The 24,166-nt window shown below is 38.0% G+C and overlaps 1 protein-coding gene across 2 annotated transcripts in view; it reads right to left on the bottom strand.

Moving 5' to 3' along the window:
* The window catches only part of LOC145670390 (protein O-mannosyl-transferase Tmtc3-like), a 230,130-nt gene that overhangs the window by 146,772 nt on the left and 59,192 nt on the right, over positions 1 to 24,166 (bottom strand). The window lies entirely within an intron of this gene.

Here is a 24,166-nt window from a genome sequence, read left to right as displayed (position 1 = left end):
GTTCAACACTTTTAGAAGTTACACCAACGCTTACTGAGCTCAGTGCCGGCAGCTAGTGCTCGCAAACGGGTCAGGTCAGGCTTCATCGGGTCAGGGCTCGAGTCGAACCTTCTTGGGTCACAGGTCGGGTCAGGGCTGCTCTAGCCACGGGTCTGCTCGGGTCAACAATCTTATGCGTCGTTTCGGCTAAAATCTATTCGGGTCATGAGTCGGGTCGGGTCGAAGTTCCACTTGACCCGATAAGGATTTAGCAGCGGCTCATAAGAAAGTTGACCCGAACCGATCCGTGGCTAGAGCAGCCCTGACCCTAGCGTAGGTGACCTGACCCGACCCGTCTCAAGCAGGCTTGACTCGACCCCTAACCCATGAAAGCCTGATCTGACCCGTTTGAAAGCACTACGCGGCAGCAAACAGTTCGGTTAATTTCGTGTTCGCCTGTTAAAGTTGTGTAATTTCAAGTAAAAATAACCATAAAAGATAAGCTACAATTGACTGAAATCATCCAAAGACGTGGTGTATACATTATAATTTATAAACAACTTTGACAGAAAAACAAAAACAAAAAAAAAAAAAAAAACCTGGCAACTGTCCTGCAGTACCCGAATGAGTCACATCACGCTCATTTGTTTCTTGAGGCTTCACAGATTCAAATAGCCTATGTTGTTTTGGGTCAGATGCAGCTTTTTGTAAATCACATCTTCGTTTGTGTTCTCGCTTTTTAGCACCACTTTACAGTAACCTTACAATCACTCCTACCATCCATACTGACACAACTACATCTGTCTTCCACGACAAACTACACGTAACTGGTGTTCCAATAATTGAATTGCTGCTATCGGATTTGCTCTTCGATGTAATATACAAATAAAACACGAGCCGATGGCAGCAACTTCATAGTAATTGTTTGAGGTTTGTATAAAACAATCGTTGATAGTGGCGACTAATTTCTTTTTGCTTTACCGCACTGGGAAAAACACCGAAGCCTGATTTCTTTCTTCGAAGCTTGGTCTGAGGACAATGCAGTTCAAAAGCGTTCCGGCTCCACCTCCACTTTCCACAATAACAATATTTACGAAACTATAGTTTCTTTAAAACATCGCCACTCGCCGGCTTGTAAAAGGACCGGAGTAGGCAATGGTATCCAAATCCAATAACAGCCTGAAATCTACTGTGTTTCTTATATTTAAAAAAGTACTAGTTAACGTGCTCGTTTTTAACAGCTGCTGTATCCCAAACCCCGCAATGTTTCAGGGCCTGATTGTCTTATAGACGGAACCTTTTCAAGTCGATAAACGTGAAGAAGAATAAGGTCTGTTCATGAAAGTTTAACTTTATGTCTTTTTTATGCAAAACACAAGTTTGCGAGAGTTACCCTGCCATATTTTTGATGCTAGTAGGTTTAACCTATCTTTTTAAAATCGGTGGAGGGGGCCCACCTGTTTGGGGGGCCCACCCTGCATTTGCAGGGTAGCAGGGTGGGCCAGTCCGCCCCTGATACGGGTGAATAGTAGGTACCAAAGATCCAAAACATTGCTTACAGAAAAACACTATAAATCAACATGGTCTCCGTTATCTTGTACAATTCCAACCTGACATGATTTCGTTGGGCAGAATCAAACCCGGTTAATTCCATATTTCAAACAATTTGAGGTTTCGTATTGTATAGGATTAGTATAGTAATCTGAATATTTATTGCAACTCTTCGTAAATCATTCGGAATTTTATTTGGCAGAATTTTGGAGTGTGTGCTTTCATTTTTTTTATTTTTGGACTGAAAATTGAAAAAAATGAAAATGAAATCTTTAGTTTTACGTCCCATGCCGGTTAGGCTAAAGGAGACGGTGATGATGAGAAATGAATGAAATGGAGGAATGAAGAAAGTGGGAGGAAACGGGGGAACCCCGAGAAAACCCACGAGCACGGTGTTTGTCCACCACAAAGTTCACACAGCGCGAGCTGGGATCGAACCAGGGACCCCAAACACCGGAGATGAACGCTCTACTACTGAGTCACCGCGCACCCTGGGTTGAAAATGGAGACACTATATGTCTTAACCTAACTGTTCGTGAAACTTTTCTGTGCTTATTTGCTTTTCTTTAATAATTACTAGACAAATGCACGCAAAATCGAAAGAAATGAATACTCTAGGCAGCGATGATCATAATTTTGTTATCAGACAACACCAAAATTGTCTAGAAAACGTACAGGACACATGAAAAACTGGAAACGAAATGTAGCCAAAAAGACAAGGTGAGTGGACTATCCTATGCTTAAAAGTCGTTTGTTTTGTATTTCAGGGTAACTCTTTACTTTGAACAGAACACTGTTGGATTACGTTCTTCTCTAAACAGTCTCTTCAGCTTCAGCAGAACCTCTTTCTTAAAATGTCTCGGGTCAATTATCATTCAAAATTATAACATGCCTCTAGTACAACATGTTTTAAAAAATTTGCCACTTATTTACCATTTCTGATTCTCTTTCTGCCACTGTTTTGATCAAACTCAACATTTGCACATTTTGTTTTGCTATATTTCAAATTCATATATTGGGATAATTGGCAAATTAATATTCACCCTATGTTAGTCCATAAAAGGTTACAAACTCTTTCAAAATATAGTCATTCAGTTTAGAAATGTATACGGATAGGTATAATTAACTCCGCTTGTAGTTACGAAGGGTTTGACGATTGAAAGCAGCTCAAAGCTCACGTTTTACAAAGAGGTTTTTGAGGACCGAGAAAATGGTGATGCACCAGAGGACGACGACCATATGGATTTCCATTTAGTAGATGATGAAGGAGAGGAGGTTACATAACTCAATTTTTTGCAGATTTGGATCCATTGTTTTCAATTTAGAACAAAATTAATGTAGCATTTATGTATCCATATTCATTTGTGCCAATCTTGTGCAATGTATAGTTGATAATACATTCCCCCCCTTCCCCAATATTTTAGTAGGCATAATACTGATTTCTGACTCCCTTTCTTTTTGTTAGGTTTTGTATCTTCAGCCTCAACAAAAATGGCCGCTCGTCCAGATGCAAAAGCTGTTATTTCCATTTACATACGCAAAACCTGTTAAATCCAAACTATTTTCTTCAATAACGCAATTCACAGACTAGTGTGATTATACAGCTTTCGACAGACCAACACTCACATTATTCTTAATTCTTTAATGTTCTCTAGTTTCTAATGTTATTTTACAATTATGACGTGTTTAAACAGTTTTTCTCGATTTGTCACGCATTTTAAAATGTGAATTTAACGGGTTTTGCTATTCGCTTACTCATATATATTCGTATATATCCATGGTCCTAGTAAATACATAAAGGAGTTTTGGTAATCCTAACTCCTCGAAAATAGTCAATATAATATTAATCTATATATTTTGCATTTCTTAATTCTTTATATACTAGGGAATTTTCTCTTATATAATTTCCCTCTAATTGAATTTCCACGGTTTTTTCTTATTGTCCGCCATTTTAGGCGTAACGAGGATTAGGCCAAACAAGGATCCTTTTTCGCCTAAAATGGCGGACACAAATCTTATCATTCATCTGTCATAAAAGTGTCAGATAATTGGTTAGGCGAAACGAGGATTAGGCCAAACGTGGCAACACGCAACCAAAGGTAGTTTTGAGAAGTTTTAGTCCAAGGAAACCTCTTGAAAATATAAAATAAGAAAAACCTCTTGAAAACATGAACTTGTATTGTTTGTAAAAGGATACATCATGATCGTTTTAGAATGTTGCAATAGTCTGTCCAAGTAGGTTAATAAAACTCCAGCATAGCATAACAAAAGCTTTTTCTCTTATATTCAAATAATAATAATAATGGAATGTGGCAAAATTTGGTATGGTGAGTGTAGGGGCCGCCGAATTCTACTTCGCCCCGGGCGCCGAAATCTCTAGCTACGACTCTGCTGAGATTGGTGTTCGAATGCGCAGTTTTCGGGTCGAAAAAACGACTGACCCGTTTGAAATAACTTTTGGAACATAGTTATTATGCTGGCAAAATGTCTTGAGCCGTGGCAAAAATGCGAACTAACGCTCGCACCCTCACACACCTACGCGTTGAGCCAACAAGGGTTCAGCTGTTGCTAAGCGAGAGAAAGCGAGTGGAATTCCTTCAGCCGATAGCAGCGCTTGCAACGGAAGACTAGGGATCAAGTCAATGTAGCATATCTATATTAACTACTTGAAGCTTTTTTTCATTATATTAATTTGATTACAAGCGCATTCTGTGAGGATACAGTGTTTCAATATTTATGCCAAAAGTAGAATATTTTCTGTACTTTTACCATCACACTTACATTGAAATAAATATGCTAAGAGGGAAGGAGATCCGAATATTTCGCTATTCGCTACTATGAAATGCTTGGAGTAATTTTAACCAAATTTGTACGCATATTACTTGTGTGAAAAACAGTACTGTGGGGGTAAAATCCCCTTCGACACCTAGGGGGAGTGTCATATAAAGATAATCGAAAACCATCGACATTAGTGTCGAATCCATAGTTTCTGTAGCGATGAACGTAGTGATAAAGCCAAAGGGGGCAAAGGGGACAAGCGTCACCTGGTAGCTATATATGATCCCAATTATAATTATCGTACATCAAGTGAAATAAAATTATCCTCTTCGGTATATGAGCATTTAGCTGCCACCCAAAAATTCTGTGCTCTTCAGTTTGGTTGCTTCCTCCAAGAAAATGAAGTTGGCGTCATCAATGATCCTAAATAGTTAGTACGTGGCTCAGTCAGAAAATTAGTTGCACTCCTTCATAAATATTTTCGGTCAAAGACTATTCTGATCAAACTGTGTGGCAACACTGCAGACATGTAGCTGGATCATGTTACGTAGCGGCTTTCAAGTGGGGGTGTTCTGATAATCAGTCGTAAACATGTCTCGACAGCTGCAGGTGGCGTCTAAATTGGAAATGTGTGCAGTAAGCGGAAAGGTGGGCGAAAAGATGTAAGTACACTGAAGTTTATCGGCACTTGCATGAAGTGTATGGTGAAAAACGCAATATAACGTCAAGCTAGCGCGAAGTGGTGCAACATGTTTGAGAACGGACGTACAGATATTGACGATGCTGAGCGCGAGGAAAGACCATCAACTGCAACAAATCCGGAAATTGCCGTGTGACTTCTATGTGTTTACGTAGAGTGATTATTATTGTGTGTTTATAGTATTCGCGCCGAGTCGTGATGTTTGACCTAGATCTACCGATTTCACCACCCAATAGAATGCGAGGGTGTGTTCCGATCGTCAACCCCCACCCATCACATTTTGTCAGTGTCGTCTCTCGCGTCTCGGAAAACACCTCCCGAGAGTACAGTGTTGTCGGATTGGCGCCAAGTTCCGCTTTTGTTGTTTTTTTGCTGCATTATATTCCTATTGTTACAATTCTTATATTTGTTACCGTTTTAGAATAATTGTTACTATGGTTATTGTTGTGCAGTGTTATTATTGGTAATTTTTAAATGTTTTATTGAATACTCCTTTACACTGTTTTCAAAGTTTGGCAACATTGTTGGCGAATTTCAGCTGTTTGATGTTTCCCCAAGTGCGCGCTCGGGAAGCGGCTCCACAAATTATACCGAAGTTTTCCGATGTATCAGAGCTCAAGCAACGATTGGTTTAGAGCCCAAATTTCACGACTCGGCGCGAGTACTATGGTACCATGAAAGACGAACTTTCAAAGCAACGGTACAACTCGGATGACGAGGTGAAAGTTGCAGTCCAAGAATGGTTATCGGGCATTGGACGGTATTTCGTTGCAGAAGGCATAGAAAAAATTGTACCATGCCTCGATAAATGATTAAATAACGGACGTTATTACGTTCAAAAGTAGATTGTGAATGGAACTTTACGATACAAATAAAGTTGTAAAATTTCTATCCTATCTTATTTTCTGAAACAGTGCAACTAACTTATTGACTGACCCTCGTATATACACAAGTGAACTGACACTTTTCACAAACAGCATAAACACCATTGATTGAACTTTGAGGCCGGCTTTTCCCTTTTGTAACCATTCAGTGTGAAACATGATATTTTTATCAATTTATGATGTTGAGCTGTTGATCGCATTTCTATGAATTATGAGAGATTTATTTTAACCCACGCAAATTACAGTAAAAGGATGATCAATAAAAGCAGTGTGAAATTGATGATGAATATCAAATTGCGTGAACATTTTAATACATAATTTTACAAAATAATTACTTTTCACAGAACCTAATGCAAACAAGCGCTTTAGTAAATAACGTTCACTGCTCTTTTTGTTTTTTTATATGGGTTTTCCTAAATGAGTATTTCCAACAAACAACCAAACAACTATGCCTTTCAACGTCAGATCACAGGATTAAACAAGTTAAACGAATCATTTGTGAAGAGATTATGCGTATCGGAACTTTATTAAGTAATTACATTAGTCAGACGTCACTGAACATTCAGTTTTGCACTCCAACTTGATTTCTTTCTAATGTTTTTTTGTTTTGTTTTGTATGCCTGTAGCATTTGTTATTAGGTACGTGTTATGAACTAAATTGATTCAAACTTTCACTAAAAAAAAAAAAAATGAAAAATATGCCTATGCAAAATATTAACAACAAATATAGCAGGTTTTTACAATAGCAGACATGTTTTACAAAAACTATTTTGCTCATGACGCAAATGCATAGTGCGGCAATGAAGAAACAAGACTTTTCTTTTTGCTGGAATTCAGTTTTGGCACAAAAGTATTTCATAGTGGCGAATCTTGCATGTCACTTGGGGAGCACGGACGGAAGTTTCCAGCTCGGTCGGTCGCCAGTTTGATTCTGTGAGCGCTCAGCGGAAAACTCGAACGGAAACATTAAGATATATGTAGGCCTATGTATCTATATGTGTGCCAGCATATCTTTGGAACGCTTGGAGTAATTGTAACCAAATTTCTACACATACTACTTGCAGTATGGGAAACAGTACTGTGGGGTTAAGGTCCCCTTGCACACTTAGGGGAGTGGGAGTGGTGTCATATAAAAATAATCGAAAACCACTAATATTAGTGTCCAATCCCACATTTTTTAAATGTTTTATTTTATTTCATTTTATTGCTTTATTTTATTTTGTATATCTGCAACTTGCAACATCTGTTATTACGTGTTATGAACTAAATTGATTCAAACCTGCCAAGGCACCACCTGATTAAACTTTTGAGAGAAGCATACGCTGTTTTTAAACTTTAATATCTTCTTTCAAGATTTCATTTTACTTTTCCCTGTATTTCGAGCACATGTTCCTTATATGCCATTGAATCCACTTCTTAGGAATTTGTCAGGTTGACTGCCAAACGAAGATTACGCTTAAAAATTAATATTTACAATAAGGTGAACTTTAAAATACTAGAGTTAAAGAATGCGTTAGCAAAGCATGTTAGATTTTCGGTATTATAAGATCGCTTTATAAGACACAATCTCGTGTGTCTGATAAAGACGCTATCATAAAGCCGAATTTTATTATTATTATTACAGTGAAACCTCTCAATAACGGACACCAATGGGACATGAATTTTTGTCCGTTACTGAGAGGTGTCCGTTACAGAGAGGTTACAGTAATTTAATTTCTCGCAACGGTAATTGTATGGAGTAATATACAGTAGATGTATTATGTATGAGCGTAAATACGTAAAATTCAATATGAAAATACTCTTTTTAGTACTGGAAGGGATGAAGGAGAAATTAATTTATGTTAAATAGTATTATTGCTGGGGAATGTGTTAATATATTCGTATATTGCAAAAAATAATGCATGTATGATCATTTTCTTCCTACATGGGAGGAGAAAGCGGGAGGGAAAGAGTTTTTCATTTATTTCAAATTTTCAGGACCTTCTCAAAAGATGCGTTAGGAACCAACTAACCGGCTAAACTCATTAGCTAGTGTCCACTGAGAATCCTCAGTACGGTTGCGGAAAAAATATCTGTGTGTGTGTGTGTTTGTGCACTGGCGGAATGGATGAAAAGGCAAGTTATTGGGAGTGCATATGTTTGTTGACTCAGCCCCAAACGCAAAGAATATCATCTTAGAGAAAGTTGTTTTACTAAGAATTAGTGTTGCCACGAGACGAGACATTTCTCGTGTCTCGTCTCGTCTCGTCTCGTAAACGAGACGAGACACGAGACGGGACAGAACCCTTTTAGACGAGACACGAGACGAGACAGACTACTTGTCCCGTCTCGAAAACGAGACGAGACACGAGACGAGACGGGACGTCTCGTGAAATGTCTCGTCTCGTCTCGTGTCTCGAAAATGAAAACGCTGGTTGGAATGGCCAAGATTGAAATTGCCAGTGGTCATATAGATTGCAAAAGGAAAATCCCCTTTGTGAGAAAACATGTTGAAAAGCCTTCATAGAAAAGTGTTCTCTGTCTATTGAATGAAACAATCGTGGTACATGAGCTTCCAGGAATATCATCCTTAATGTCTTGTCCCCAATTTCCCTTGCTGTAAACTGAGGGATTCTCATTTTTTATTTGTGGCTGGAATGATGATAAACAAAATCAAAGACAGGGAAGATTTTTACAAGGTCAAGAAACCGAACTACCACCACCATCTATTCAATTTGAAAACTGGGTAAGGTCTACACTCATTACATGCTGTAGTTGAAAGTTCTGGCTGAGATGGCGGAAGAGAACAGAACAGACTACACTTGTCTTAATTCTCTGTTGGCGGAATTCTTTTTGCTATATGAACCGAAAATGGCAATTGAAGTATGTCATCTTGCAACTAAAATTTTGTCTTCTCTCTCTCTCTCTCTCTCTCACACACACACACACACACACACACACACACACACACACACACACACACACACATACACATAAAAATACACTTTTACCATTTTACCAATCGCTCGCTTATTATACAGCAGTCATGTTGAAAAATTCACCTCTTCGTTTCGAAGGCGGGCGAAGGACAAAGAAAGCAAATATATTATCGACGAACCCTTCAAATTGTTTGCTTTCAGCAAATTTATGATACTAATAATAACACTTTAAGTGAAGAGGTTTTACAGGGGGACCTTCGTTTTGTCACGCGGAAATGTTTGATCTGACCAGAGTGCGAAATTGTCCTCTGCTTCAATGTTGAGAGGAGGGGAATACATCCCTTTCCTAGTGAATAATATTCATTAGGACCTGAATTATCTTCAGAAATTGTTTCTTACAGGCATATAAAACCTCTCGAACTTGATAAGTTTAAAGAACATTTGCTATAATATTCATGGAACTCCGTTGAAAGCAGGAAATATCATGAGAATGATCAAAATTCGAACATTGAAGAACATAATTAACAGAAAAGAAATAGGATACCCATAATTTTAAACCTGCTATAAAATGTATATCCTATATTTTTACTAATTCCTTACTCCTATGAAAGTTTCCTGGGGAGGATATTCTCTCCAATTTTTTCAGACTGAAATCCTTTTATCCCGTACGATTTCCCCGACACAATACGAAAAAACAAATGTTAAAATCCATACACATGACCCTTCCAGGGCTCAACCCGGGGCCTTCAAGCCATGGTCTATCACCGCAGACCGCTCGGCTTGGTATGAAGATGAACGTTGTATGATTGCGAATATATCACGACAATATAAGAAACTTTAATCCAAAATGGCCAACCAACATTTTTTTTTTTTAGCCACTAGTTAATCTGGGTGTACTGTCATGAGTTTGTTACACAAACGGGGCAACCACCATATAGTAGCACACACCCCGTGGTTATGGGAACAGATTTGAACCATGGAGGTGAAGACTGGCACCAAGCATTCTTTCGTACGATGTGTCGTTCAGCTCCCATTACTATGGCACTTTGAGTAGAGCTTACTGTGTAGTAACATATAAAATTTCAATCAAATACCTTCCATTACTCAATAAAATTATTTGATTCCGAGCTTATTTTTTTAAAAAAATAATAGCAACAAATCTAAACATGCTAAAATGGAAAGTAGTGTTTGGATTGGTGTGGGTTAACACTGTGAAACCTAAAGGCTGGAATATATGAAATCAAAATGTACACACATATCTATCTCTCTATTTATCTATATATCTTTCCATCTCTCTCTCTCTCTCATATATATACTATAAAGCAAGTGGGCTGATAGCATACGATAGTGTCGGGGGGGATGGTGACACCTTTACATCGAACTTTGCTTGTCGTGTAAACATTATTTGACATTAGTGTCTTCATCTTCGACGTACCTATGAGCAATTTGCTGTATATTCGTGTATTGAAACTGGTGAAACAAATTTCAATGTTTCAGAATGTAATAAATAAATAAATAAATAAATAAATAAATAAATAAAATAAAATAAAATAAAAAAAATAAAAGCCAGGGTGGAGAAGCCTCAGACAATTAACAGCAGAGATATATTATCTTGTAAACTATTTGTCCTTGCCTTGTGAGCTTATTTGAATTTATTTTTAAGATCTTTAGGCAACTTTGGTCGAATGGATGATGATGGGAAAATTAGTGGAATGAAGAAAGTGGTAGGATACTAGACAACTTCGCACACATTCGAAAAAATGAAATGAAATGAAATGAAATCTTTGAGTTTTACGTCCCACGGTTATGCCGGTTAGGATAAAGGAGACAGTGATGATGAGTAACGAATGAAATGGTAGAATGAAAAAGTGGGAAGAAGATGGAGAACCCCGAGAAAACCCACGCACACGGTGTTTGTCCACCACAAAGTTCACTTGGCGGGGTCTGCGATCGAACCCGAGACCCCAAGTACCAGAGGTGAACGCTCTACCACTGAGCCACCGCGGTCCCTACACACATTCAATGTTTGTCCACCACAAAGCTCACATGGCACTAACCGAGATCGAACCGAGTGCCACATACACCAGAGGTGAAGGCTTCACGGTGTCGCTACCGTGACATTTCTTGTCTTGTGTGTTCTGGGTAATACTTGTAACTTAGTTGTATCTTGATTAGAATGGTGCAGCCTGCTATATTTTACTTTCGTTCCCATAGTATGCTGCTATATTTTTTACGAGACAAACGAGACGAGACGAGACGGGACGGGACAGAGCCTCTCGAGACGAGACGCGAGACGGGACGAACACATTTTTTCGAGACGAGACACGAGACGAGACATGCTTTGCACGAGACGAGACGAGACAGCCTGAAGTCTCGTCTCGTCTCGTCTCGTGGCAACACTACTAAGAATGTAAGAGAGGAAACATTGTTCGTTGAAAATGTTATTGTAAAACAAACAACGTTTGTTTTGTTATCTATGGAATTGTCGGAAAGATGCAAGGTCCAGAGGAAAAAGGACTAAATTTGTTAGGGAAGGGAAGATCTTTCGTATAGAATTCTTGGCCATATGACTGACCCTGCATGAGTGTTATAGCTTATTGAAGGTTTTCTAGAATTTCCCCCAGAAAGCAATTTATTGAGGGCAGAATAAAAGAATTTGAAGTTCAGCTTGAAGGTGTTCTGTTTGATGGTTCACCGGTCTAGACTCAGATACACTTGTGGGGAAAATACTTTTGTCTCCTGTAATATATCGCAGAATCGAGAAAAATTCCTGTCCGTTATGAAGAGGTTATTGAAACGTTTGGGGGAAAAAAGGACTGTCCGCGTCCGTATCTGAGAGTGTCCGTAAAAGGGAGGGTTTTGTTCCATAAGAGAACATGTATTTTTGCCGGGACTAAAAAATCTGTCCGTATTATAGAGGTGTCCGTTAAGGGAGGTTTCACTGTATTATTATTATTATTATTATTATTATTATTTGATGAAGGTTTTCGTCCCTCATGAGTACCAAAGTTACAAAAGTGAACTCACGGTTTAAGGTAGAACTCTGATCATCTTAATGCTGTCAGTGCTCCTTACAGGGGCGGATCTAGGGGAGGGGGCAATCGCCCCCCAGAAAAGGAAACTTTCTTATTTTATATATAAATAAAACCCATCCCAGTGTTTGGAGCTCTTTCTAAAAGTAGCTCTAAGTAGCAGTATTACAACCCACCTCCTCACCCAGAAGTCCGTCCTGGATCAACCCCTGGCTCCACCACATAGAAATGAACTCGGACTGACAAGGTTTAAGCCGTTAGCGCTAGCCAGTACATCAGCGGAACGATCTGCTGCCAAAATTTAGCACAGTTTGCTAACATATTTTTCAACTGTAGTATTTCGATGTTTTATTTATCTTAAAAATTATACAGGGTGTTTCAAAATGTATATCGAGGTTTTAAGGCTTTGTACTATTTATTACATTTAACGCACGATTATAAATAAAACATCCACTGAAAGAGCAACTCAAACAGTTTTTGCTACAAGTGTTCAATGTAAGCACCATTCGTCACACGACACACATCGAGTCGATAAGCGAGAAAGGCCATACATTTACCGTCGAGATATAGCACAAAACACATTCAATTTAGGGGAGTCTCGTTGCTACTGTATCATCTCTTGGGGACTTGCTGACCCCAGATGCGATCATTATGAGTGTTCAGATCGCCACTTAGGTGAAATGTCGATTCATTACTGACGACGACAAGATTCAGAAAATCTTCATCGTCATGCAGCAACATTTCATTTGGAAATTTGGCACGTAAGCCGCAGTCTCTAGGCTTTAGAGCTTGTAGCAACTGCAGACGATAGGACGTAGTTATGAGCGTCTCCTTAAAATTCTCCACACAAATGGCTGCACTATAACCACAGAGTCAATCTTTGAAAGCAAAATGTAAAAGACAAATAGCTCTCTGCTCCTAAGTTGCCGTCGTTGCTACTAGCACTTTCTAACGGCAGGTAGAGGAAACAGTGCATACGCACGCGTGCCTACAAAACTGAGTTTCTCTTTCATTTTATATATATTTATAATTGTAATAAATACTACACAGCCCTAAACCCACGACATTAATTTTGAAATACCTTGTATTTTGAGGCAACGTTTAAAAATATGCTAATTACTACACAATAGTCTTCAATAATAAATCTGGTTTAAATGTTATATCATACCGTTTGTAAACCTCTTGTGACGGGCACGCATTCTGACAACTTTTACATAAAATTAGAAAAACAGATCTGGGCATAAATTTTGTACATAAAATTATAACATAAAACGAGAGGAAGTTTTTTTTTTTTTTTTTTTTTTTTTCTAGAATCGAATTGACTACGAAATTTACAAAACGAGACGTGAAAACCTTATATCTAGGGTTGAGCACGAGTCGAAATAACTCGACTCGAATTCGAGCCGAGTCGAGTTACTGTTTTTGAGGTCGAGTTTCGAGTCGAGTCGAGTTTGATAAATGGCTCGCTCGGTTTGAAATCATAGTCTGATTAGACTGCAAAGCAAAAGCCATGAGAAATGTAAGCTGTAATGTGAAATACTTTTAATATTGCTCACGAATGGCTCAATTGAGCCGATGACTGAAGCCAGCTCGGTTGAAGTGACCCATCGGCTTAGTTCTGCTCGCCCGCGCCGAGTAATTTTAAACATGTTTGGCCGGTACCCTATAACTTCTAATAATTTTTGGCTCGAGCCTGAATACCTGCTCCTTCAGAATTCAAAACCAGAACCTCGTGAACGATGTCCTTGTCTCCTAAAGACTTCTCGACGACCGAGGTCAGCAGTCAACTAGTTTCTAGTATTCAGATACAAACCGCCTATCATTCATGTTTATACACGGTGTTTTGTTATAATAATAATAATAATACGTCTAATAATAGTAAGTTGAAGTACTAGTAATATCATTGATAATAATTATATTGTCTATGTAGGATACTTGAGCAGAGTATTTGAAACTATACTACTTGAGAGTATAGGATTTGGCTAGTTTGGGCTCGACTGGACTCGAAACTCGAGTCGAGTTAGAGGAAATTTTTCGAGCCGAGTTTCAAAGAAAACTCGCTCGTGCCCATTCCTACTTATTTCTCGTCTCGTCTCGTTTCCCGGGTCACACTAAAGGTAATAATGTAGAATTTCCAATTAATACATAATCATCCCTATAAGTTAGTAGTAGTGTTCTATATCTACTCAGTATGCAAATACTCGCTAACCAACTCAATCTCTACTCCTTTTGTAAAACAAATGACAAGACTGCACTTTCAAAAGAAAGAAAGAAAGAAAGAAACATTATTTTTGGCCTCGTTCTTAAAGAATAATATTTAAAAAAATTAAAAGCATATCTCTCTGGAATTTACTCAAGAATTTTCTCGACTGCATTATGTTGAGCTAGGCGAAGGGAAAGACATTATCTTTTTATAACGATGGTTGGCGTACTCCCTTTTTGCACGCTCTGTTTCATCAAGAATGATATATGTTGCTTTTCTAGTTTTTTTTCTTTCTTTCTTTCCGCGTCTCGTTGCATCAACATCCGCCACACAACACTACTGCAGCTGAATTCTCAACATCCGTGCCAATATGTGAGACTTTATGATTTTATTTACGCGTGTTATTGAAAAACAATGCTCTTTCGAGGCGCAATAACATTTTCTTCTACACCATTTTATTCAACTTGGCTTTTTCAAAATGAGACAATTCTTATATTCACTTTTCACCATCTCGCTACTCTTTATTCGATTGTGTGCACGTTTATCTCGGCCAATAATACGAATACTTAATCAATTTCAATCCTCTGCTATGTTAATGTTGTCCACTTTGTGACCATGAGATATGCGATCCACTACTCAAATGATATTATTAGAGACCGATTTTTTAATAGTTTCAAAGCACGCCAAGATACCGTGACATGGGAATACTTTGATCAAATTTCATCTGTAAAAGTCAATATCTCCGTGTCTTTCTACATTAGAAAGAAAAATCACGACAAATCGGTCTTGATGTATCCACATATTCTGTAATTGTAAAGTCCAATTGTTTTGCCCTTGCCGAGAAAAGAAAGGAAGTGTGCGCGGTCAAAGTTATACTTCGTGTGGGGGATACTTTGATCATTCTTGATTTTGTCATACAATATCTAAGAAAACTCATCGTAAAAGTTAGAAAAAGGAAAGGAAATATCCGTTAGCATATCGTAAGTTCATACGTTCCTTACGATGGAGGTAGTAAATAACCAAAGTAGATGACATTGCAAATATGTATGAACTGTTTATAGTGAGAATGTAGCTACAATGTGACACATTGGATAATTCGAGAGCTAGAAACATATAACGATATTAAACAGTGGAACATGTGAAATAAAACGTTGTGAGATGTCCACATAGCTTGTAGTTCCATCCACTGATTTGGCTCCTCACTCAAAGTGCAAAACATAAAAATGGAAAACATAAGAAAACGCCACAAGTGAAAAAAAAAAATTAACTTCAATCACTTGGACATTCATAGGAAAGACATAATATATGTTCCCATTGCAGTCTACATTAGGGGAAGGATTCGAAAAGATCTAAACTATATCGTCTGGTTGGATGACGCAGACATCACCAGCAAAAACTTGAACTCTCTTTTATAGTACTTGTGCCAATAGTACTCTTATATAGTACTCTTCTATAGTACTTTGAGGCCTACGACGATTATTTCGGGTTCAGTTTCTGCTATTTGACATAAATATTTTTAATTTCTTTTTTCCCTCGTTGGGAAGCAAACTCTGCTACAATATACTGACCAACTTCGTAAACCTGTGGCTGCTGGGAGACAAGTGTTGAGTGTGAGTCATCTCAGGACAATGGATGTTCCTCTATCCCAGCCAAATCAATGGGGTCGTCGCTGTCAGTGTCTCCTTCTGGTGTAGTTACAGCCATGGATATACTGCATCCAATCCTTTCTTCTTTCTGGGTAGTTTGCTTGACGTACCGGTACCGAATCGCTGTTCTTAGAGCAGAGTGGTTAAAGCATTTACGAAACCATGGATGGGATCTTTTGCAGCATGTTCTGTGGGCAATTTATTAAACACTTATTCACGATCAATGATATATCCCACACCTTCGGAATCAATTGATCAAATTTCTCTTGATTATTGATGTCATGGTGCAGCTGTGATCATGAGTATGTGTGGTACGTAGATACTACTACTGCGTCGATGATCTTCAGAGTTTTCGTCAATAGAGTAGAGAACATATTCTTTGGAATTGTGTTCAATTTTGAATTTGAGATTTAAAAATCAGTGAGACATGCGCGCCAGGCTTTCTTCATGGGTCTGGAAAACGCAAAATCCAGCGGCTGGAAAATATGTGTCGTGTTAGGAACCAAGCAAATAAAATCAATGGAATTTTCACCGCACAATGGCAACACCTCAGCGATGACAAATTATCACCGATTAGCATCTTTCGACCTTCTAAATGTTTTGCGTGTGGTAGAAAGATGGTTTTGAAACAGTCACAGAATATAGCTCTATCCATCCATTCCATCGCTTGATCAATGTTGTGGGCGTGGGAGACCCGGGTTCAATTCCCGGCGGGAGCTCATGTGCTTCGGATTCCACGTTAATCAGTAGGTCCACGTCTCATATAGCCTCGCTGCTGAACGGGACGTTAAACTCAAAATCAACTCAACTCATTGATCAATGTTGGCCCTTCAACTTTAATCTTTTCTAGAACATACATTTTGCATTCATGTTTTTTCCTACACTCCCACAGCTACCAAACACAAACTATACTCAGTTCAATTGGTATATATTTTAAACTTCCCTTCGTAGGTGGAAAGTTTTGCAGACGTTAATTACGCTTACAAATGTATATGTATTTTCACTCCAAATAAAGCACTTCCTCGTGGGAACACGCGCGAACTGGTCCACAGCTGTGCCGTAAGTGACGTGATTCTCAGGGCTTCCACATTCGCAGAAATAACTACGATATATTTTTTATTGGTGCCACTAGATGTCACTCTATTCACTTTGGAAGTTTTGATCAACGTATCTCCAGAATTTAAAGTATCCCCATGTCACAGTATCCTCTCACTAGAGACCTGCACGGGCCGGGCTCGGCCCGAAACCCGGCCCGGCCCGCGGGCCGACACTGATTTCTCTTCAGGTCGGCCCGGGCTGGGGCCGATTAATTGCAATAATTATTGACTTTCATTAAATGATAATTAGAATAAAGGCAAACGTTGAAGAAGTGTGCCCGTGAAAAATGTTACAAAATGAAACTTTTAAAATTTATCGGGCCCGGGCCGGGCTTGGGCCAAGAATTTTAGAAAACCTATGGGGCCGGGCCGGGCTCAGGCCGAAAATCTCCAAAACTTTTCGGGCCCGGGCTGGGCCGGGCCTAGGCACATTCGGGCTGGATTGGACTCGGGCCGAAAAATTCGGCCCGTGCAGGTCTCTACCTCTCACTACAGTACAATTAACAGAAGTTGTTGGCGTAGTCCTATCCAGTTCTATTGTGTGTGGGAGCAGGGATAATGTGGTGAAAAACGACGTATACCAGCAGGGTGCGAATTACCGGGGGAATGAGGGGGATTTCCCCTTCAATCTCATTTTGTTCCCCCCCAAAGAAGTCAGCTGAAGTATCCCCACCGGGGATGCTCGCTTCCTCCCCCCCCCCCAGCTATGCTCAGTATAACTCCAAATTTCACTGATTTTGGTCATTTCTTGTAAATTTAATCTTCTAACTGTATTTCGAAATGATCTATGTAAACTATTCAGTTTTGAACATTTCTATTTAAATACTTACCACCTAATTACCCGTTAATTTCAACGTTGTTCAGTTGAACTATATTACAGTGAAACCTGTCAACTTGGCCACCTCTCTAAGTTGGCCACCTGCTTATCTTGGCCTAGTTCGTCTTGAACCTGCATTTTCCCATAAGACATTCGTTACTTACTACTCTATAAGTTGGCCACCTGTCTATCTTGGAAGTTGGCCACACTGAAGCAATGTTTATCCTATGATGATAATGATAAATTTACCTGTGTATCTTGGCCACGCAAAATACAGTTTTGTTATTTTTCTTAACTCTTTCGAATTCCCATATGGGAAGCAGATGTTTTGTATTTGTGACTGGACACAAAGAAGCACGATTTGTTCTTGGAGGTCAATGGCCAGAACACTACCCTCTTGTTCTTGGAGGTCAATGGCCAGAACACTACCCTCATAAAGGGGTGGTGAAGGAAGGTGTGAATAAGAAAAAGCACGTACAGGAATTCAGGAAATGGTTGTACTATTTGTTTACCCTGTCTGTTTTGGTAAAATCATATGTATCAACTCCTCTCATCAGTGGGGAGGTTTAGTAATTCTGGAAAATTCTCAAGGTTAAAACTAACCATCTCAATTGTCAACTATTGGCACCTGTCGGCTTGTCAAAAGACAGCGGAGTTTTTGAGGTATGAATTCCCTGAAGATTTTCTCAAAACATCTTTTGCTCCGAGGGAAACACTTCTAGCTCATTAACAAGAGGTAGTTAACTACAATATTAGAATGTGCATATCTGCCAAAAAGAATAAAACAAATACGTCTAGAATGAACCACCATTCAGTAACAACTGAAAAGAAGTCATATAAATTCCATATGAATTTCTCAATTTATAACTTAGCTTTTCTTGGTTTCAATCTGAATAGCTCGGTGTGTTATAATATCAACTTCAATAAACTGCGTACATACGCTTCTATTTCATGTTTTTTTTTTTTTTTTTTTTTTTTTTGTGTGTGTGTGTGTGTGTGTGTGTGTGTGTGTGTGTGTGTGTGTGTGTGTGTGTGTGTGTGTGTGTGTGTGTGTGTGTGTGTGTGTGTGTGTGTGTGTGTGTGTGTGTGTGTGTGTGTGTGTGTGTGTGTGTGTGTGTGTGTGTGTGTGTGTGTGTGTGTGTGTGTGTTTGTTTTATTGTGTTTTCAATGAGAATAATCCAATGTACCAGAGTAGTTTTCAGGAAGAGAAAGGTATGCACATATATTAAACATACTATAGTAATATTTTCTAGTACTGTATATTTTTATGATTACTCTATATACATTATTTATAAGTAGCTGTCGTGCCACTGATTACTAAAATTTTACAATCAAGTAATACTAGAAATCCTATTCTAAAAATACATAAATCACACTTATTTTCTGTAAGTTGGCCACCTGTCTAAGTTGGCCACTTTTCGATGAAACCGATGGTGGCCAACATAGACAGGTTTCACTGTATTATGACTACGGTTGTTACTTGCAACTCTACCTTCGTAGCCTTCAGTTCGTCATCGTTTGTGAATTTGAATGTACTAATTGCGTATAACAAAGCCACATATGGATTTATAAATGTTTTTTGGCGGTTGGCCAAGAAGAAGTAAACAAATAGCTTCTTTCACCATACTTGGCGACGGACATGTCATATTCATCCTCTACATTTGTATCTATTATCATCTTACTTTAATTTTTGTTATAACATGTTATTTCATTTTCCAGTGTACTCTTTGTTAGCACATGGTCTTCATTCCCTAGTAGGTTGTGTGTATGCAACTTAAGAGTTGCATTTAATTTGTGATAATTAGCATAGTAATCACTGCCTTTTACAATTTACTGAAACGATCTTTTGAAACTGTAAAACTTACTCAAAATCTGAGATATAGGTGTTCTCTCGTAACTATATGTGAACGTACACGCTGGGGATACGCTCCTAGAGAGTAGACATGTTAGTAGAGATGCAAGGGCTCGGAAAAAAACCGGCTTTTTTGGAAAAAAACTCGGTTTTTTCTGCTTCGCTTTTTTGCTTGGGAAATTTTGGGCTTTTTTGAAAATTCTGCTTTAAATTGATAAACCAGATTTTGTTTCGCTTCTCTACAACACAAAAAGTCATTTAATTAGTGGTTGATGCCGATAATAATATAAAACCTCGAAAATAAACCATGAATTTCGAAAAGATATTTCAAACAGTTTTACTTCTCAACATATTTACATTATGAATTCAAAGGATTAACCAATGTATATAATAAGATTTTTTTTAACCTCCTACATACAAAAGTAAGCAGGGTTGCCAAGAGCCATGGTTGTTTTTGAAAATGCCAAAAACCCGTTTTTTGGGGGGAGTTTAAACTAGGCTTTTTTGGTTTAAACCAGGTTTTTTTGGGTTTAGAGATTTTGCTTTATGTATTTATATTACATATTGACAGAAATAAGTTTGTTTCGCCTTGGTGTTATTATGCAACAACGGGGTTATGCTGGAAGAGGTCACATAAGCTTAAAGAAGTCCGGTCAGTAAATTTCTTAAATTGAGAAACTCCCGCCCTAGCCATTGGGAAAATCCCGTCATTACTCTAAATGTAAAACAATAACGGAAAAAATCCTGTTATTGCTTTGCATGTAAAATTTAAAGGTCAACGTATCATAATCAGTACGCTAAAACTGAGGTATTAAATTACAAATTTAGTGCGTACATATCATTGAAAGTACAATCCAAGCTAATGTTGGAAGCTACGTAGGCAATCGATAAATTTTGTCAATTTATATCAGTATATTTAAGCAACCTTGGCTTCTTTATAACACAACAGGCATTCAGGCATGCAGAAATATACAATTTAGTTTCGTTTCGTATGTTCAGGCTTAACATCCTTACGTAATACCGAGGTTATCAAGGAGAAGACTTTCGCTTAAAGTGACATCCGAACCGCTACTTTGTTTACACATGAAAGAAGGGTTGTGGTTCGACCGAGAATTGAACATGGGACACCTTGATTAAAAGGTGAAAAGGAAATAAAACTAATGCAGATGGTTTGATGTATGGAAAGGTCACCATGAAGTTCACACGATTCGCATTTTTCGTACCTTTTATTTTTTTTTCGGTTTAAACCAGTTGTTTATTTAAAAAAAAGGAAAAACAGCTGGTGTAAACCAGCCAACCCTAAAAGTAAATACTTCTTTTAAAAAAATACTCAAATAAGTAGCAAAATTCTATGTACGTAGTATTTTTACTTCAAAATATTCCATACCCTCTTCTTGGAACAAAATAAAATTAAAATAAAACAAGAAAAATACTTAGATTTATATGATACACTTAAAGGCTGCACACCTAGAGCTTTTGGTTTTGTATATTCTTGAAATTCTACAGTTTTATATAAGCACCAACACGGTTTATTCAGTCCTCAAGTTTTCTGTATTTTTAACAAGAGGGATTGAACATGAAGGGTGTGAGATAAGAACATGGTAACCCATGATTTTACTATTTTAAGAAATTAGAAATTTTCTGCTGCACAATCCATTTTGAAAGTCGGAAAGCTGATTTTTCACATAAGTCTATACATGAGGCATTAAACGAAGCGGTATGCGTTGCTGCCTATCTGATGCTGCGTAACTCAGCAATTGAAAATTTGTTAGTTACCATGTTCTTGGCTCACACCCTTCATATCATTATGGAACTCTCCCCACCCCACCAACACACACACACACAAAAAAAAGGATACGGAATATATTTAAGTTAAGATAAATACAACTGCACAACAAACATGATTGACTGGAGCTTTTGCGCTTCTATCGAGAAGTCCGGAATTTAACTCAGCATTCGACCATTCTGACAAAACTTTTCTTCATTCCATCTATGAAGTAGAAATAGTGCGTGTGCTGTGAGTTCGCTGACTTCATTTCTTATTGTTTTTAAATCTTTATTATTACTAATTACTTACAGTGACGGTTTTGCGAGTGTTAGAGTATTTGCACACGTCCCCGGCAATGCCGGATCCGGCACCGACAATGCCGGAACCGGAACCGGGGCTGCTTTGCACACGCAGCCGGCAAAACCGGAGCCGGATCCGGCAATGTCGGTGCCGGCGCTGCTTTGCACACACATCCCGGTAATGCCGGTGCCGAAAGGTAGTTTGAGTTTGAACGTGAAGGAGAGAACATGAGTCCGTTTTATACATTATATGAAAAGCTGCGTACATATGATTCGAAATTTTTTTATTAATTACTTTCGCATGTCTAAACAAACGTTCGATTTCTTAGTACAACGAATTAGTAATCATATTCAGCGCTGTTCAGATATTTTTTTTTTTTTTTTTTGCAAGAGCCGTGTAATATTACAGACTGACTTGAATAAATGGAAGGGTCGTTCAATATCTGAGAAATAGCTCAATGCAAAGAACAAGGTTAATTGTATTACGTCAATCAAGTGACGTAGGAGCATTAACGTCTAAATCCCCAAATATCTTTTCTTTAGTACACAAAGGTATATTTGCTCTTTGTGTGTGTGGATGTGTGCACACGAGGTATATGGCCTTCTTTTGGTTTCTTTCTCTTTTTTTCACTTTTGTTGCCATAATTTTAACATTATTTAAATTTCTCAAAATTGAAACATGCTGAGATCAAGCTATTTAAAATAATAATAATAATAATAATAATAATAATAATAATAATAATAATAATAATAATAATAATAATAAGCTATACAAAGGCAACATTGCGGCTGCCTATTCACTCAGTATACAATCGTTCTATGGAACAAATACCAGACAAGACAGAGTACATATTTTTATTACGATCTATAAGGTAAAACAGTATGCAACCACAAGAATAGAAATTTTCTTGTTCTGTTTGTGCATTTTCAGTTCTTTCTGTAGCTGTGTTGTAGTTTTTATTTACTTTAATTTTATTTACAACCTTTGTTATGCTTGAAAATGCCTACTTCTACGATTATGATGGATATTTATACCGTACATACTGGGTTGCATAATTAACAGGATAAGCACTGGACAACTATCCTAGATTCATAATTTCTTCGTATCTCCATTTTGTTCATTTCCGCCAAGTTGATTTTTTAAAAATTATGACTTCATATATGCTAAGACATATTCTCTATCAAAACGAATCCAACGACCCCTTTGTTTAAATCGTTTAAGTAAGTTTCAGCTGTAGAAGATAAATTAATATACATACATACATGTGTGTAACTCACTTTACGCGTTGCCGTAGTTGGATAATTCAAACAAGATCCGAATTTCCCTTGCTGAGATTTTATGTAAATAGCAAGCCGCTATATCTGTGGTACCTCACAGCCATTTTTATTATTTCATTCTTCATTATATATTCATATGATGTGAAAAAAAGAAAATAACAAAAAACCTGAAGTAAACAAAAAATCCAAATACAGGAAAAGAAACAAGAATTCACAACGCCTTGCCACTCACTCACTGTAGCTAGATTGAAGAAACCTATCAACAAGCCGGCTCCGTCTTTGCCGGCTGCGTGTGCATCTACGCATAATAAAACATTGCCGCCGACAAAACCGGAGCCGGAGCCGGCACCGACATGTCGGCGGCTAGTCCGGCTGCATTTGCCGGAGCCGGGAGTTCCACCGGCTTTTTTGCCGGGTCGGAAAGCGTGTGCCAGCTACCATTTGATTACATTGCCGCCGACTCCATCGCCGGCATTGTCGGAACCGGATCCGGCATTGCCGGGGACGTGTGCAAACGCTGTTAGGGGAGGTCTTTCGGACTGAAACCTGTTCCCCAAAATTACGGAATGTCTAAAACAAACGAAATATCTATTAGTTATGCCTTTACTCATAAACTTTAAGCTGTCGTCAAATAAAAATTACGAATGTTTAGAAAAACTAAACATTAGTAAGAAAAAAAACCCTCCCAAAATACTTTTCTAAATCCGCCACTGATTCTCAGTATAAAATGATCTTCAAGGTTGTATCCGGAAGATTATCGCTAAATATATAAACGAAACGAAATACAGTATTAGTTATGCCTGTACTCATAAACTTCAAGCTCCTCCCAAATAAAATTAGGAGATTTTAGAAAATGAAACAATCAGAGAAACACGTCCCAAAGTACGTTTCTAAATCCGCTACTGATTATTTGTATAAATTAGTATTCAAGGTTGTATCCGGAAAATTATTGCTAAATCGTTGCACAGCTACAGTATAACAGAAATGTGGAAGTACGGTTAGACGGATATATTGAAAAACGTACGCTTTGACGGATATATAGAAAAACGTAAGTTTAACTTCTGCGTTAGAAGCTAGAGTACTAAGCTCTTAGAAATGAAACAGACGACAAACTGAAATGATATCGAGAAGAAAAAAATCGATAACTCAAAAGTGAAAATAAAGTTAAATAGCCTCTAAAATTGCCCTCAAATACTACATTCTTCATGTTAGCTTTAATTCGTAAAACATGTGCTCCATCCATCTTGATGGTGATTTTTAGACCGAAATATGGCATTTAGGTCATGTAATTCTTATCTAAGTATAGAATATACTATAAGAAAGCTATTTAGATAGAAAAATCATGAAAATGAAAAAAGCCAAAA

This window comes from Thermobia domestica, chromosome 14, assembly GCF_964235325.1.
Source record: "Thermobia domestica chromosome 14, izTheDome1.hap1.1, whole genome shotgun sequence".
Classification (NCBI taxonomy): domain Eukaryota; kingdom Metazoa; phylum Arthropoda; class Insecta; order Zygentoma; family Lepismatidae; genus Thermobia; species Thermobia domestica.
Note: the sequence above shows the minus strand (reverse complement) of the source record. Positions and strands in the feature narration are given on the sequence as shown.